Source organism: Ursus maritimus, unplaced genomic scaffold (genome assembly GCF_017311325.1).
Source record: "Ursus maritimus isolate PB19 unplaced genomic scaffold, ASM1731132v1 scaffold_15, whole genome shotgun sequence".
In the NCBI taxonomy this organism is placed as follows: Eukaryota; Metazoa; Chordata; class Mammalia; order Carnivora; family Ursidae; genus Ursus; species Ursus maritimus.
This window is the reverse complement of record NW_024423897.1, coordinates 14,174,266-14,188,410: the sequence shown is the minus strand read 5'-3', so window position 1 is coordinate 14,188,410 and position 14,145 is coordinate 14,174,266. Positions and strand designations below refer to the sequence as shown.

Genomic DNA, 14,145 nt, shown 5'->3' with positions numbered 1-14,145 from the left:
AAAAGGATATTTACTGACAAAGAAGTTTGTGATAGAGTAAATGAGATTAATGACCATATATTTATATCACATGTGTATATAGGTACAGTCTTAATTGTGTTTATGGGATTTTTTGACTATAAAATACTGCATGCATGCACACACATTGTTGGAGACAACTCCATTCATTAGGATCTCCTGGGGAGTGCACTTAGCTAAAAATAAATGCTTTGGTTGGGGATGGGGTATGAATCCTGAAAAACAAACAAAATCCTAACAATTTTGTTGCTAACTTGTTCTGAGTAATAAAGGAGTATTTTGGAGGGAGGCAGGATGCAACAAGGCTGGACATTAGGTATAGGAAGGGAAAAGAAACTCTATATTCTTGCTTGGCCTCCCTTTTACCTTTCTCCTTGACTTCTCCCTTGCCTGACCCAAGCACAGCCTAGGAGGGACTTTGAGAGGACCGAGAGATCTAATGAGGGGAAATTAGAAGTGGCTTCTGTGGAGTAGGTGATGTAATCTCCCTCCATCTTTCCTGAGTTCTGGAGTCTCATCTACTTTGTTCTCTTCTTGTTTTATACCAGTGGCTTCTTTTGGGAGAGGTGGAAGTGGAGGTTAAGGGAACAGCTTCCAGAGTGTGGAAGAATATATTCCAGGTATGTGATTGTTGTAGGCAATAGAAATTTTTTTCCTTTTGCTTCTTTGTTGTCTAGTAAAAAAAATATTAATTTGTATTAAATTATCATCTTGTTGCTTGGGTAAACTCAAAAGAATTAATGTGCCTCTTTGGGTTCTTCTCTTAAGACAGGAGTTCCCTAGGGCATTTCTTCCCCAGAGGGCAGGGGCAGGTGGTTGGCTTTAGCATTGGTCCTCCACATCAGTTGCCATAGGTATGGGTGTTTTTTTTTTTTTTTAAGATTTTATTTTTTTATTTGAGGGGCTCAATCCCAGAGTGCCAGGATCATGCCCTGAGCCAAAGGCAGACGCTTAATGGCTGAGCCACCCAGGCGCCCCATGGCTGCTTTTCAACCATCATTATGGGAGAGTTTGTTCATGATGCTCTGATAAGACTGGAATCTGGAGACTTGGGTGTATACCAGATCCAGTTTATCTTTTTTAGAGAGCATATTTGGAGAAGAGAAAGCCAAGACCAAACACATTAACTTTTTACAAACTTTGTTTCATTTATTTCGCACAACAGACTTTAACAGTTGAAAAAAATTTAGGTTCAGAGAGGTTAATGACTTGTAGAAAGTCACACAGTAGATCTAATTTATCTGAAACCAATCTGATACTAAAGAGTTTTTGTTTGTTTTTTGCTTTTGCTTTTATCTTTTTAATTCCAAGGGGCTATCTGGCTGGAGCTATTTAACCTATGGAGTAAAACAATGTTTTACTTAAAATATCTCTCAGCCACTTTTTTTTTGGGAAGAAATAAAAGGAAAAAGATAAATGTACGTTGAGGGAATGAAGTAAGCAATTAGGGAAAAAAAAATCCTTGGCGGTGTTAAGATGTTCCTTGGACACTGGAATTGGTTGCCAAATATTTAATCATACGGAGTTTTTACTTAAAGGTGAACTTAACTATAAATTTCCTGAGAGATGAGAGTATAGACAGGATGATTTCTGTAGCCCCTTGAAAGCTGTATTTGGCAAAGAATGGTCTGAGACCACACATCAAAACTGTCGGGGGTGCTTCAGTGGGGGATTTGTATTCTTAACAAGTTGCCTTTATCAGTTATGGTCCAGTCAGAGAAACTGCAATGGAAGAGAGAGTTAAGGCAAACAGTTATTATATTGGTTTTCTGTTGTGGGGTAACAAAACACCCTAAAATGAGTAACTTAAAAGAACAATTGTTTATTATTGCTCACCAGTCTACTGGCCAACTGGATCATTCTTCTGATCTTGACTGGGCTCCCTCCTGTGTCTGTAGTAGGTGTCAGGTCAGCTAGGTAGCTTGGATTCTGGGATCTGGCTGCTTATTGGCTATGGTGCTTGGGTCCTCCTCCAGCTGGTTACCCCAGGCTCGTTCATATGGCAACTTGGTGGTATTCCAAAGGGAAGCATGCAAAGTCTTCAGGTCTAGAATCAGAACTGGCACAGAATTGCTTAAACTGCAACTTGTTGACCAAAGTAATAAGGCCAGCCCATACTCATCTCTCAAATTGACTCCCCCTTTTGATGGGAGAAGCTTTATAATCACATTGCAAGGGGGAAGAGTCAGGGATTGAGACCATTCTGCCAACACTTCACCATAGCGACAATGGTGTTAGGAAGGCTGGAGGGGCAAAAGGAAGAACCGGTGTGCTAAGGATTCAAAAGGATTGGGGCACGGGGGTCACTTGATGAGGAAGCGGCTAGTCTGGAGCCCCAGTGCTGGGATCTTGGAGGGAGGGTACCTTGCTGCTACTGTTACTGCTGGAATCGTTAAAGAGATACCCCCTATGTTCGTGCTGGAACCAGGATGACTTCTTTCTGGCTGTCATGGTTTATACTGGCTGAACCTAACCAAAAGCCCCTGGTAAGAAAACATGGGACATTGAGCATGTAGGATTCTAGGCCCGGCAGTATAGAACAGGGGATAGAAGGGAGAGTGTGGGGCTTCAAGCAGATAAGCAAACAACTGCCACTCTCCTGTGGAATTCTCACCACATTAAACTTTTGAGACCTATTGCTGTAATATGCTATGATTCTAGAGAAGCAATGAAATGCAAGCCTCATTGAGCCCCACATCAGGCTCCAAAGAACACCGGCTGCGTCAACTATGGGTTGGTAAAGAATTACGAGGGAATGACTCTTGCTGATTTTTGATGTGTAACTTGGCTGGAGATACGGGTGTAGACAACATGACTCGTTTGAATGGGCAAGACAGATTTCAGTCCCATTCGTTATTATGTCAAAGGAGATGATCTGCGTGGAGAAGCCATAGACCTAAAAATCTTGATGTTTGTCGTCTGATCCGTTGCTTGCCTGATGGTCTTAGCCACCAGCACAGAGAGCATTTGCCTGCAGGTGTACGTGAGTGGGGTATAGAGAGGCAGGCAATCAGAACAAAAAAAAGTGAGGATATTAATCAAATGGAGATGATTAGGCAAAAAGTCTGTTAAAGGTCGATAAAAAGACAACTCTGGATTCATTAATGAGAAGGAATTTACAGACCTATTGATACAGAAATCCAGTAGTTTCTGTGTAGAGTCAGATAATGACTAACTTCTGCAGCTGTGGGGACACCTAAATGATGGGGCAAGGGGTGGGAAGGCAGAAGGCAGGGTGACAAATAGTACAAGGATGACTCTGCTACTGGGGAGTTTATAAAAATTCTACACTGAACACCTCAGAAGCCTAATTATGGATCCTGAAAGCATTTAAATATGTAATGGACTGATCTGGCACAAATTTATTTTAAATATGCATTACTTTCTTGTAAAAAAAAAACTACTTAACAGTGATATTTATACTGGGGCTTAATCAATTAGTATGTGAAATTGGCCTGCAAATGTGGAAAAAATATAGCTATATAAACTTAGCTCCTCAAGACACTTCAGATATGATCTACTCCTTCTCCTCTCCTTGTGCATATGATGACACCAGTCCAGAAAGGTGGAGTGGCTGGTCTGAAGTCACACAGCTGATTAAAGACAAAATCAGAAGTAAAAGTCAGCTTGCATGATTTCCAGTTGGGTAGGTCTCTATCCATTTACCAGAATTTGCACCTTTTATTTTGACAGAGACCAGGCTTGTATCTAAATGAAACTTAAAGACTGTGTTTTCTAGATTCATCAGACTCACCCATGGGTACTTGTTGAAAATGTATCTGCCTGGACACCAGCCTAGAACTTAAGGGGCAGAATTTTGGGGTGGGAGAACAAAGCCTTAGGAGTGTATATACTAAAAAACTTCAGTGTTTCTGATGAACCACCCCCTGTTTCCCTTGTCCAAGTCTGTGTAAGAATGCAGTTTTAGGCATTGGTTGGCAGAAGAGAAAATTCTTTGCAGATGTCTACACACTTCCAGTTAGGTAAGGCTTTTGTCTGAAGCCCTTCTTGACTGAGTGACTTTCTGAGGGGTTCACATGTGGGACAACCTCATTAGAAATGTCCACGGATCCATTCTTTGTACTGGGAGAAACAATACTGAAGATGCAGCATTAGTCATCAGGTTGGCTCCTCCAAGTATCTGCAGTCCAGGAAATTGTACGATGATATCCAGTTCAGGTCACCTCAACCATTGATCCTCAGGTATCAGGCTGTTGGTGTTTACCCAAAGGCGAGGGTAGGTTAAATTCACCTAATTACAATTGGGACGGGAGCTAGGTCTAAGGATAAGTTTCTCTTGTCTAGTGCAGTATCTGTGGCTCCTAAAATAGTACCTGGAACATATTAGGTGCTCAGTAAATATTTGTTGACTTAATGAAAGGGAACCCTTTATTGGATGCCAACTATGAAATAGCTGTACTTAATGTATCTTGAGTCACTGTCCTCTTTGTGGAAGTGTGATTGGATTCTGCATGTAGTTGGGATTCATCCAGTAAAGCTCCATCGGGCCTAATGTATGTTGATAAATCATAACCCTCCTAGGTGTTCAAATCAATTTCACAGCTCATCTGTTATCATGAGCAGAATGTGAGAAAGTCCCCTCATTGTGGTAATCCATCAGCTCACACAAATAAAAAAGTGCCCGAAGATCAGAAAAGGGAACACTGTTATAGTCCATGGTACTTCATCAGCTACCCAGACATTGATGGATTTTAGGGGATATTTACATTTGAATCATGGCATCCAGAATGTCTCAAGCAGAACCCATAGTTGATGGACTGCATGGAAGCACTTTTAAAAAATCATTATCTGTTACTCAGAACCTAGGTCTCTTCATAGAGAGTATTTCTAAGTAGAAAAATGAGGAAAAAACTGAGGATCGAGTTCTAGCTAGATGATAGGTGGGACTGCCAGAATTCCTCACTGTGTCCATGACTGACACCACTAACTGATCAGAGTATATTCTCTGCTGTACCTGGCCAAGTCTCCTTATTTCTCAATCCAAGGCTCTAAGAAGCCACTGCAAGTTGGTCAGAGTTGGCATGTCGAACTGAAACTCACTATCGTTGATCTAGAGTTTGACTATTTCTCTAGAAAGCTAATGCTAGTCGGTAATAAGATAAAGGAGAAAGAAAATGAAATATTCTTTTTGGGATTGGGAAAGCATCTTGAATCAGGTAGTGGGTTCACTCTCTCGCTTTTGGGCAGGATAATATTCAAAGCTATGGGCTGAAGAGGATTTCCTCAATGGCAGTGTTTCACCAACTGAGATTTTTGGGCCATTTGCATCCAAATCACTTTGGTGATAATGTAGGTGCTTGTGCCTCACTCAAGACTTCCTGGATCAGACCCCTGGGTTTGAAGCCAAGGACACTGCCCTGGGACAAATTTCCTTTGTGTGTCTTATTCATGCTCAGGTTGGTGAACCAATGCCCTTTGGAGACCTGGGTTCTAGTCTCAGCTCTGCCAATTCACTTGCTGTGAGTTTGGGCACATCCTTTACCTGAGCCTCAGTTTTCTTATTGAGGAATAACACCTGTGCTATCTGTCTCTAAGGCTCATTCAAGATAAAACCTGACAATGTTTTGAAAAGGTGCTATAAAGATGGAGCATGTTGTTGTCCACCTGTTAAACTTGGTGGGGAGTTGGGGAATTTGGGTGGATTTTCGAATGTTTATTCTAACTTTATCAGAGTCCATGATCTGCTAAAAACCAGAATGACAAAGGAGGAAAACTATTCTCCTGAAGAGACCAGAGCAGTAGTTATCAACCATGTTTACAAATCAGAATCATAAGGGGAAATTTTAAAACTACCTAGCCAGGTCCCCAGCCCAGAGAGAGTTCACGAGAATCCAGAAGTGGGGCTTGGGTTGTAACATCTCTTGTGGGAACTATTCTGGGTTCCAGCCTTCCAGAAGAATAGCTGACCTGTTTGTCTCTGAAGCCTCTTGGCATTCCAGTATTCTCCCAACACTTTTCTTTTTATCTAATTTACTTAGGCTCATATCTGTTGCTTGCAGCCAGAAAACCTTAACCAACATCTCACTAGGCAGTTAATCCCCGAAATAGGGACTGTGGATGTCTTGTTTACTTCGGGATCTTGAGTGACTAACATAGTTTCTGACACACGGTGGAGATGAGAAATTGGCTTAAATAAAGTGAGAGCTACCCAAGTTGTGGTCCTAACTGGGATAGATTAAATCTAAGTTCCTTCAAAGCAAAGATGTGATGGACATAAAGTTCCTGGCACTTATATGTACTCAGGGAATGATTGTCTTGGTGTTTTCTGAACACTGAGGAGACAGAGGTGGGTAAGACTTAAATTAATTTGCAGGAAATAAAATTTTATAAGTAAAGAATGAAAGTAAATTTTTATTGGAAAATAAAATGCTCATTCATTTATGTGTTTTCTGTGACTTTTTTTTTTTTTTTTTTTTGGTGCTATGATGGCAGAGTTAAGTAGTAGCAACTGTATGGCCTGTATGGCCTAATGGTATAGGTTCAGTAGATGCATGTGTGCCCCTCTGGATCAGCTTCCCCCCTCCACTCTGTACCTTAGGAGGCTGGCTGGTATAGTACAGTCTATGGCAGCTGTTCTCACTGTGTCCTGAGATCCACCTCTTACCCGTGTCACTGGTGATCTTCTGGCAAATTCCTGAGCCCCATGCCCCACCAAGGGAGTCAGAAAACTTGGGGGTGGGGACCAGGAATATTTGTTTCAACAGTCCTCAGGTAATCCTGACATAAAAGTGTGAGAACCACTAGTTTATAGCAATGAGTTCCCTTGCCCTTCAGCTTCTGGTGGATTACTGTCAGTGTAGGACAGTCGCAAGAGACGGGAGGGAGGAGAGAGCAAGGTGAGGTAGTTATTTCCTGTCTCCCACTCTATGGGGTTATTTATTCATTGAAATATCTCAGCTCCTGTGAGGCAGTCTTCTCTGTGTTGGGTTTCATTACGTAAAAATATTCCCTCCTCTCACCCCTTTCAGGCTTAGGAATGGTTATGGAAGCCATAGGGCTTTTGAGGGTGCTGGAGGCAGAGAAGATTTGGGGGGCACCTGAGTACTCTGCTTTGTCCCCATGCCGAGAATGTGGTCTTGTTACCACTAAGTTGAAGAACCTGGGTAGACTAATACTTTTAAATAAGTCTCATAATTCTTGCTTCCTCAATAATGTTGATATAAGCCCAGACATAAAAGGACAGTGATGTGGCAGAATCCTCTCTAGCCTCAGTATCTGTGTGGAGGAGTCCCTGTGGCCACGTGTCCTGTTGGAAATGGAATTCAGGAGGAATAGTCAACATTTGTCGTACCTTATCCTAGTCCCCTCTTCCATCATGTGGTGAATTCTTGGCCAGATAAACTGGCTCCTTACCATGCTGAGAAGGCCTTCCTGGTAGTCCAGGCTGCCAGACCCTGGTCTGCTTCCCCCATCAGAACCCTCATCACACTGTATTGTGATTGCCTATCTGGTCTCATGGGCATCAGACACATAGGCCAGTTAGTGTGAACAGGTACCATATTTGTTTTTATTTTATCCACCATTTAATTCCCAGAGCCTTGCACCATACCAGACACATAGTAGATATTTGATTAGTGCTTAGTAAATTAATTGATTATCAGCATTGCTAGGGCAGAGGGTGGCAAGTGTAATATAAGGAAGTTGGGGCGAGAACTTGAAGGCCATTAAGCCTGACAAAACATTGAATTTGATGAATGGGTGGAAGAGTGCTGGCCAGCAGAATAAGAGAAGAAGCATCAAATTGTATTGCCTGCTCCCCTCTCAGCAGAGCAATGGAGATAAATGGCATAAAATTAGTAAAATCGTTGGCAGGATGATGGCCAGAATCTCCTCATGCTGGGAGTTAACCAGGGGGTATTCCCTGTTTCCGGCTTCTATGCTTTTCAGATCACTGTTGCTTTCCTGCNATGGAGTAAGTGGTGCTCAAGCCCAGCTGGTCCCAGGTCTTCTTGGAAAGGAGATGAGGTCTCTGAAGGAGAGAGAGAGAGAGAGGGAAGGAGAAAGGGAGAAGAAACAGCAAGCTGTCTCCACTCATCCCAGTCCTTTGGAGGCAGGTGAGCGGCCTCACTTAGGGAGCACTGAGATTTGGGGTCTGGATTTGGACTTTGTTTTTGTTTTATTACTTACTTTTTGAGTACAGTTCATACAATTACATTAGTTTCAGATGTACAACATAATGATTCAAGTTTATACATCATGCTATGCTCACCACAAGTGTAATTACAATTTGTTATCATACAACATTATTACAATACCATTGACTATATTCCCTGTGCTGTTATCTTTGATTTCTGTGACTCATTCATTCCATAACTGGAAGCCTGTACCACCCAGTCCCCCACCCCTCTCCTCTCTGGCAACCTTCAGTTTGCTTTCTGTCTTGATATGATGTTGATGTTTGCTTATTCATTTGTTTTGTTTTTTAGATTCCACATATAAGTTAAATTATGGTATTTGTCTTTCTCAGTCTGACTTACTGCACTTAGCGTAATACCCTTTAGGTCCATCCATCTCACAAATAGCAAAATCTCGTCCTTTTTATAGCTGAGTAATATTCTCTTGTATGTATATTCCACATCTTTATCCATTCATCTATTGATGGACACCTGGGTTGGTTCCCTATCTTGGCTATTGTAAATAATGCTGCCAACATCTTTCCCGATTAGTGCTTTTGTTTTCTTTGGGTAAATACCCAGTAATGGAATTACTGGATCATATAGTATTTCTATTTAATTTGTTGAGAAAACTCCTTATCCTTTCCCACAGTGACTGCACCAATTTATATTCCCGTCAACAGTGCATGAGGGTTCCTTTATTTCCACACCCTTGCCAACATTTGTGTTTTTTTGTTTTTTACTCTAGTTATTCTAGCAGGTGTTATGTCATTGTAGTTTTGACTTGCATTTCCCTGATGATTAGTGATATTAAACAGCTTTTTATGTATCAGGTCATCTGTGTATCTTTGGGAAAATGTTAAGTACCTTTGCCCATTTTTTTTTTTTTATCAGATTGTTTGTGTTTTGCTGTTGAGTTGTAGAAGTTTTTTTCTATGTTTTGGATATCATCCCCTTATCAAATATGTCATTTGCAAGTATCTTCTATTTAGTAGGTTGCCTTTTTTATTTTGTTTATGGTTTCCTTCACCGTGTAATAGCTTTTTATTTTGGTGTAGTCCCAATAGTATATTTTTGCTTTATTTTTGCTTTTTTTCCTCTTGCCTTAGGAGATAGATCTAGAAAAATGTTGCTATGGCTGATGTAAAAAAAAAAACAAAAAACAAAAAACAAAAAAACCCACAACGGTCTATGTTCTTTTCTAAAAGTTTTATGGTTTCAGGTCTCACATTTAGGTCTTGAACCCACTTTGAGTTTATTTTGTTTATGGTGTAAAAAAGCAATCCAGTTTCATTGTTTTGCCATGTGGCTGTTCAGTTTTCCCAGCACTGTTTATTTAAGAGATTTTCTTTTCCCCATATATTCTTGTCTCCTTTGTCATGGATTAATTAACCATATAAGCATGGGTTAATTTCTGGGCTGTCTATTCTGTTCCATCCATGTGTCTATTTTTGTACCCATACCATAGTGTTTTGATTACTATAGCTTTGTTAGTACAGTTTGAAATCTGGGAGCATGATACCTCCAGCTTTGTTTTTCTTTCTCAAGATTGCTCTATTCAGGGTCTTTTGTGGTTCCAAATAAATTTAAGGATTATTAGTTTTTGTTCTGTACAAAATGCTATTGGTATATGGTAGGGATTGTGCTGTATCTGTAGACTGCTTTGGGTAGTAGGGATATTTTAACAATATTCCTTTACTCCATGAACATGGTATGCTTTTCCATTCATTTGTGTCCTCTTCAATTTCCTTCATCAGAGTGTAGGTCTATCACCTCCTTGGTTAAATTTATTCCTAGGCATTTTGTTCTTTTTGATGCAATTGTATATGAGATTGTTTTCTTAATTTCTCTTTTTGCTACTTTATTATTAGTGTATAGAATGTGATTTTTGTATATTTTTTTCATGAAATTTAATTGAATTTATTCTCATAGTTTTTGGCAGAGTCTTAAGGTTTTATAGTGTCATTTCAACTGCAAATAGTGACAGTTTTACTTCTTCCTTACCAATTGGGGTGCTTTTTCTTTTTCTTGTCTGACTGCTGAGGCTGGATTCTAGGATTACATTGAATAGTAGTGGTAGGAGTGGGCATTTGTTGCCTTGTTCCTGATCTTAAAGGAGAAACTTTAAGCTTGTCACTCTTTTTTTTTTTTTTTAAGATTTTATTTATTTATTCGACAGAGATAGAGACAGCCAGCGAGAGAGGGAACACAAGCAGGGGGAGTGGGAGAGGAAGAAGCAGGCTCATAGCAGAAGAGCCTGATGTGGGGCTCGATCCCATAACGCCGGGATCACGCCCTGAGCGGAAGGCAGACGCTTAACCGCTGTGCCACCCAGGCGCCCCTAAGCTTGTCACTCTTGAGTATGATGTTAGCTGGGAGTTTTTTAATATATGGCCTTTATTATGTTGAGGTATATTCTCTGTATAACCATTTTGTTGAGAATTTTTATCAGGAATGGATGTTGAATTTTGTCAAAGGCTTTTTTTCTGCATCTATTATGATGATTATTTAATTTTTACCCTTCATTTTGTTAATGTGATATATCATGTTAATTGATTTGCAATAAATCCCACTTGATCATGGTAAATGATCCTTTTAATGTATTATTAAATTTGGCTTACTAACATTTTGTTGAGGATTTTTGCATCTGTGTTCTTCAGGGATATTAGCCTATAATTTTTTTTTTTTTTTTTTTTTTTTTTTTTTGTATCTTCATCTCGTTTTAAGATCAGGGCAATGCTGGCCTCACAAAATGATTTTGGAAGTGTTTCTTTCTCTTTCATTTTTTGGGAATAGTTTGAGAAGGTATAAATATTATCTCTTTGAATGTTTGTTAGAATTTACCTGTGAAGCCATCTGGTCCTGGACTTTGTTTATTGGGATTTTTTTGGATTACTGATTCAATTTCATTACAGTAATTGGTCTGTTCAGATTTTCTATTTCTTCCTGATTTAGTCTTGGAAGATTGTATGTTTCAAGGAATTTATCCATTTCTTCTAGGTCACTAATTTGTTGATAAATTTTTGTAGTAGTCTCTTATAATCCTTTATATTTCTCTGGTGTTGGTCATAACCTCTCTCCTTTAATTTTTTACAAAAGATTCTATTTATTGAGCACACATGAGAGAGCATGCATGTGAGTGGGGGGAGGGGCAGACAGGGAGGGGGAGAGAGAGAGAGAGAGAATGAATGAGAGAGAATCTTAAGCAGGCTCTGTGCCCAGCGTGGAGCCTGAGGTGGGCTTGATCTCACCACCCTGAGATCATGACCTGAGCCAAAATCAAGGGTCAGACTCTTCACCAACTGAACCACCTAAGCACCTCTCTCCCCTTTAATTTATGATTTTATTTATTTGAGTGCTTGCTTTCTCTCTCTTTCTCCCCCCCTCCCCCTTAGAGTCTGGCTAAAGGTTTATCAGTTTTGTCGATGTTTTCAAAGGACAAGCTCTTAGTTTCATTGATCTTTTTTTTTTTTTAGTTTTGATTTCATTTATTTCCACTCTGATCTTTATTATTTCCTTCCCTCTACTAATTTTTGAGCTTTGTTATTTTTCTAGTTCCTTTAGGTATAAGGTTAGGTTGGTAGAGATTTTTCTTGTTTCTTGAAGTCCTGTTTTGCTATAAACTGCCCTTTTAGAACTACTTTTGCAATATCCTAAAGATTTTGGAATTCTGTGTTTCCATTTTCATTTATCTTCATGTATTTTTTTATTTCTTTTTTGATTTCTTCCTTGACCCATTGTTTAGTAGCAACTTGTTTTGCCTTCATGTTTTTTTCCCCCTCTTTTTATCTTATAATTGATTTGTGGTTTCATACCATTGTTGGAAAAGTTGCTTGATATGATTTCAATCTATTTAAATTGGTTGAGACTTGTTTTGTGGCCTAATGTGATCTATTCCGGAGAATGTTCCATGTATACCTGAAAAGAATGTATATTCTGTTCTCTGGATAGAATGTTCTATATGTACCTCTTAGTCCATTTGCTCTAATTTGTCATTTGAAGCCACTGCTAGATGATCTATTCATTGATATAAGTGGGGTATTAAAGTCCCCAACTATTATTGTATTGCTGTCAATTTCTCTCTTTGTTAATAATTGCTTTATAAAGTTAGGTGCTCCTCTGTTGGGTGCATACATAGTTACATTTGTTATAGCCTCTTGTTGGATCGATCCCCTTATCGTTCTGTAATGCCCTTCTTTGTCTTGTTATAGTCTTTGTTTTAGTCTATTTGTCTCATTTAAGTATTGCTACCTCAACTTTTTTTTTTTCCTTCCATTTGCCCGGACTATCTTTTTCTATCCCTTTACTTTCAGTCTGTATGTATGTTTAGGTCTGATGTCTCTTGTAGGCAGTATCTATATCTATATCATCTATATCTATATCTATATATAGATGGGTAGTCTTTTTTGTTTTTTTGTTTTTTTTTAATCCATTTGGTACCCATGTGTCTTTTGACTGGAGCATTTAGTCCATTTACATTTAAAGCAGTTATTAATAGGTATGTACTTACTGCCATTTTGTTAATTGCTTTCTGGTTATTTTTGTAGTTATTCTGTTCCTTCTTCTCTTGCTCTCTTCCCTTGTGATTTGAAGACTTTCTTCAGTGTTATCCTTGGATTCCTTTCTATTTATTTATTTATTTATTTATTTATTTATTTTTAATATATCTAATATAGATTTTTGATTTGTGGTTACCATGAAGTTCCTATATAGCACTCTATGTATACAGTAGTCTATTTTAAATTAATGATCACTTAAGTTTGAACACATTCTAAAAGTGCTATATTTTTACTCCTCCCCATCTTTTTATGTATTTCACATTTTAATACTTTCATACAAAATGAATGCTAATTATTATAGATACAGTTAATTTTGCTACTTTTTTTTGTCCTTCAGCCTTCATACTAGCTCTATAAGTGATTGATCTACTACTTTTAGTGTATGTTTGCTTTTAGCAGTGAAATTTTATCTTTCATATTTTTTTTTTCTAGTTATAGCCATTTCTTTTCTGCCTAAAGAAGTTTCTTTAACATTTTATGTAAGGCTGGCTTAGTGGTGACAAATTTTTCAACTTTTGTTTGTGAAAATCTTTCTTTTAAATTCTGAGTGTTAACTTTGCTGGGTAGACTTTTCTGGGTTGTAGATTTTTTCCTTTAAGTACTTGAATATATCATTTTACTTCCTTTTGGCTTGCAGGTTTTTGCTAAAAAATCAGCTGATAGTCTTATGGGTGTTCTCTTGTACATAACTGGTTGTGTTTCTCTGATTGCTTTTAAGATTATTTATCTTAAAATTTTTACATTTAAATTATTATGTGTCTTGGTGTGGACAACTTTGGGTTCATCTTGTTTGGGGCTCTCTTTGATTCCTGGACCTGGATGTCTGTTTCCTTCCCCAAGAAGGGAAGTTTTCATATTCAACTAAATTCTCTGCCCCCTTTTCTCTCTTCTTATGGAATCCCTATAATGTAGTATATTGTCCCAGAGGTCTCTTAACCTAGACTTATTTTTTTTAATTGTTTTTTCTTTTTGCAGTTCAGTTTGGAAAATTTCCATTACTGTGTCTTCCAGATCACTGATCCATTCTTTTGCATCTTCTAATCTGCTATTGATTTCTTTTAGTGTATTTTTCATGTTAGCTGTTGTATTCTTCAGCTCTGATTGGTTCTTTTTCATTTTTTCTCTCTTGAAGTTCTCATTGAGTTTATCCACTTTTCTCCCAAGTTCAGTGAGCATCTTTACTACTATTACTTTGAACTGTTTATCAAGTAGATTCCTTAGCTCTATTTCATTTAATTCTTTTTATGTGGTTTTGTCTTGTTCTTTCATTTAGAAAAGTCTCTGTCTGCACACTTTATTTGACTCTGTGTGTTTGTTTCTATGTATTAGGTAGGTCAGCTATATCTCCTGGTCTTGAAGATAGTGGAAAGTGTCATGTGGGGCCCAGAAATGCAATCGCTTTTGGTCATCAGAACCAGGAGCTCCCCTGTGTG

At 38.6% G+C, this 14,145-nt stretch overlaps 1 long non-coding RNA gene across 4 annotated transcripts in view; it reads left to right on the top strand.

Annotated features, from left to right (window-relative positions):
* LOC103664520 overlaps positions 1–14,145 on the top strand; it is a 112,674-nt gene that overhangs the window by 56,587 nt on the left and 41,942 nt on the right. For 3 of the 4 annotated variants that reach the window (XR_005834833.1, XR_005834832.1, XR_005834834.1), the window contains exons 3-4: positions 567–638; positions 7,927–8,093. This is a non-coding gene — a long non-coding RNA (uncharacterized LOC103664520). The remainder of the gene's footprint in view (positions 1–566; positions 639–7,926; positions 8,094–14,145) is intronic. The other variant, XR_569053.2, reaches the window with a different exon arrangement.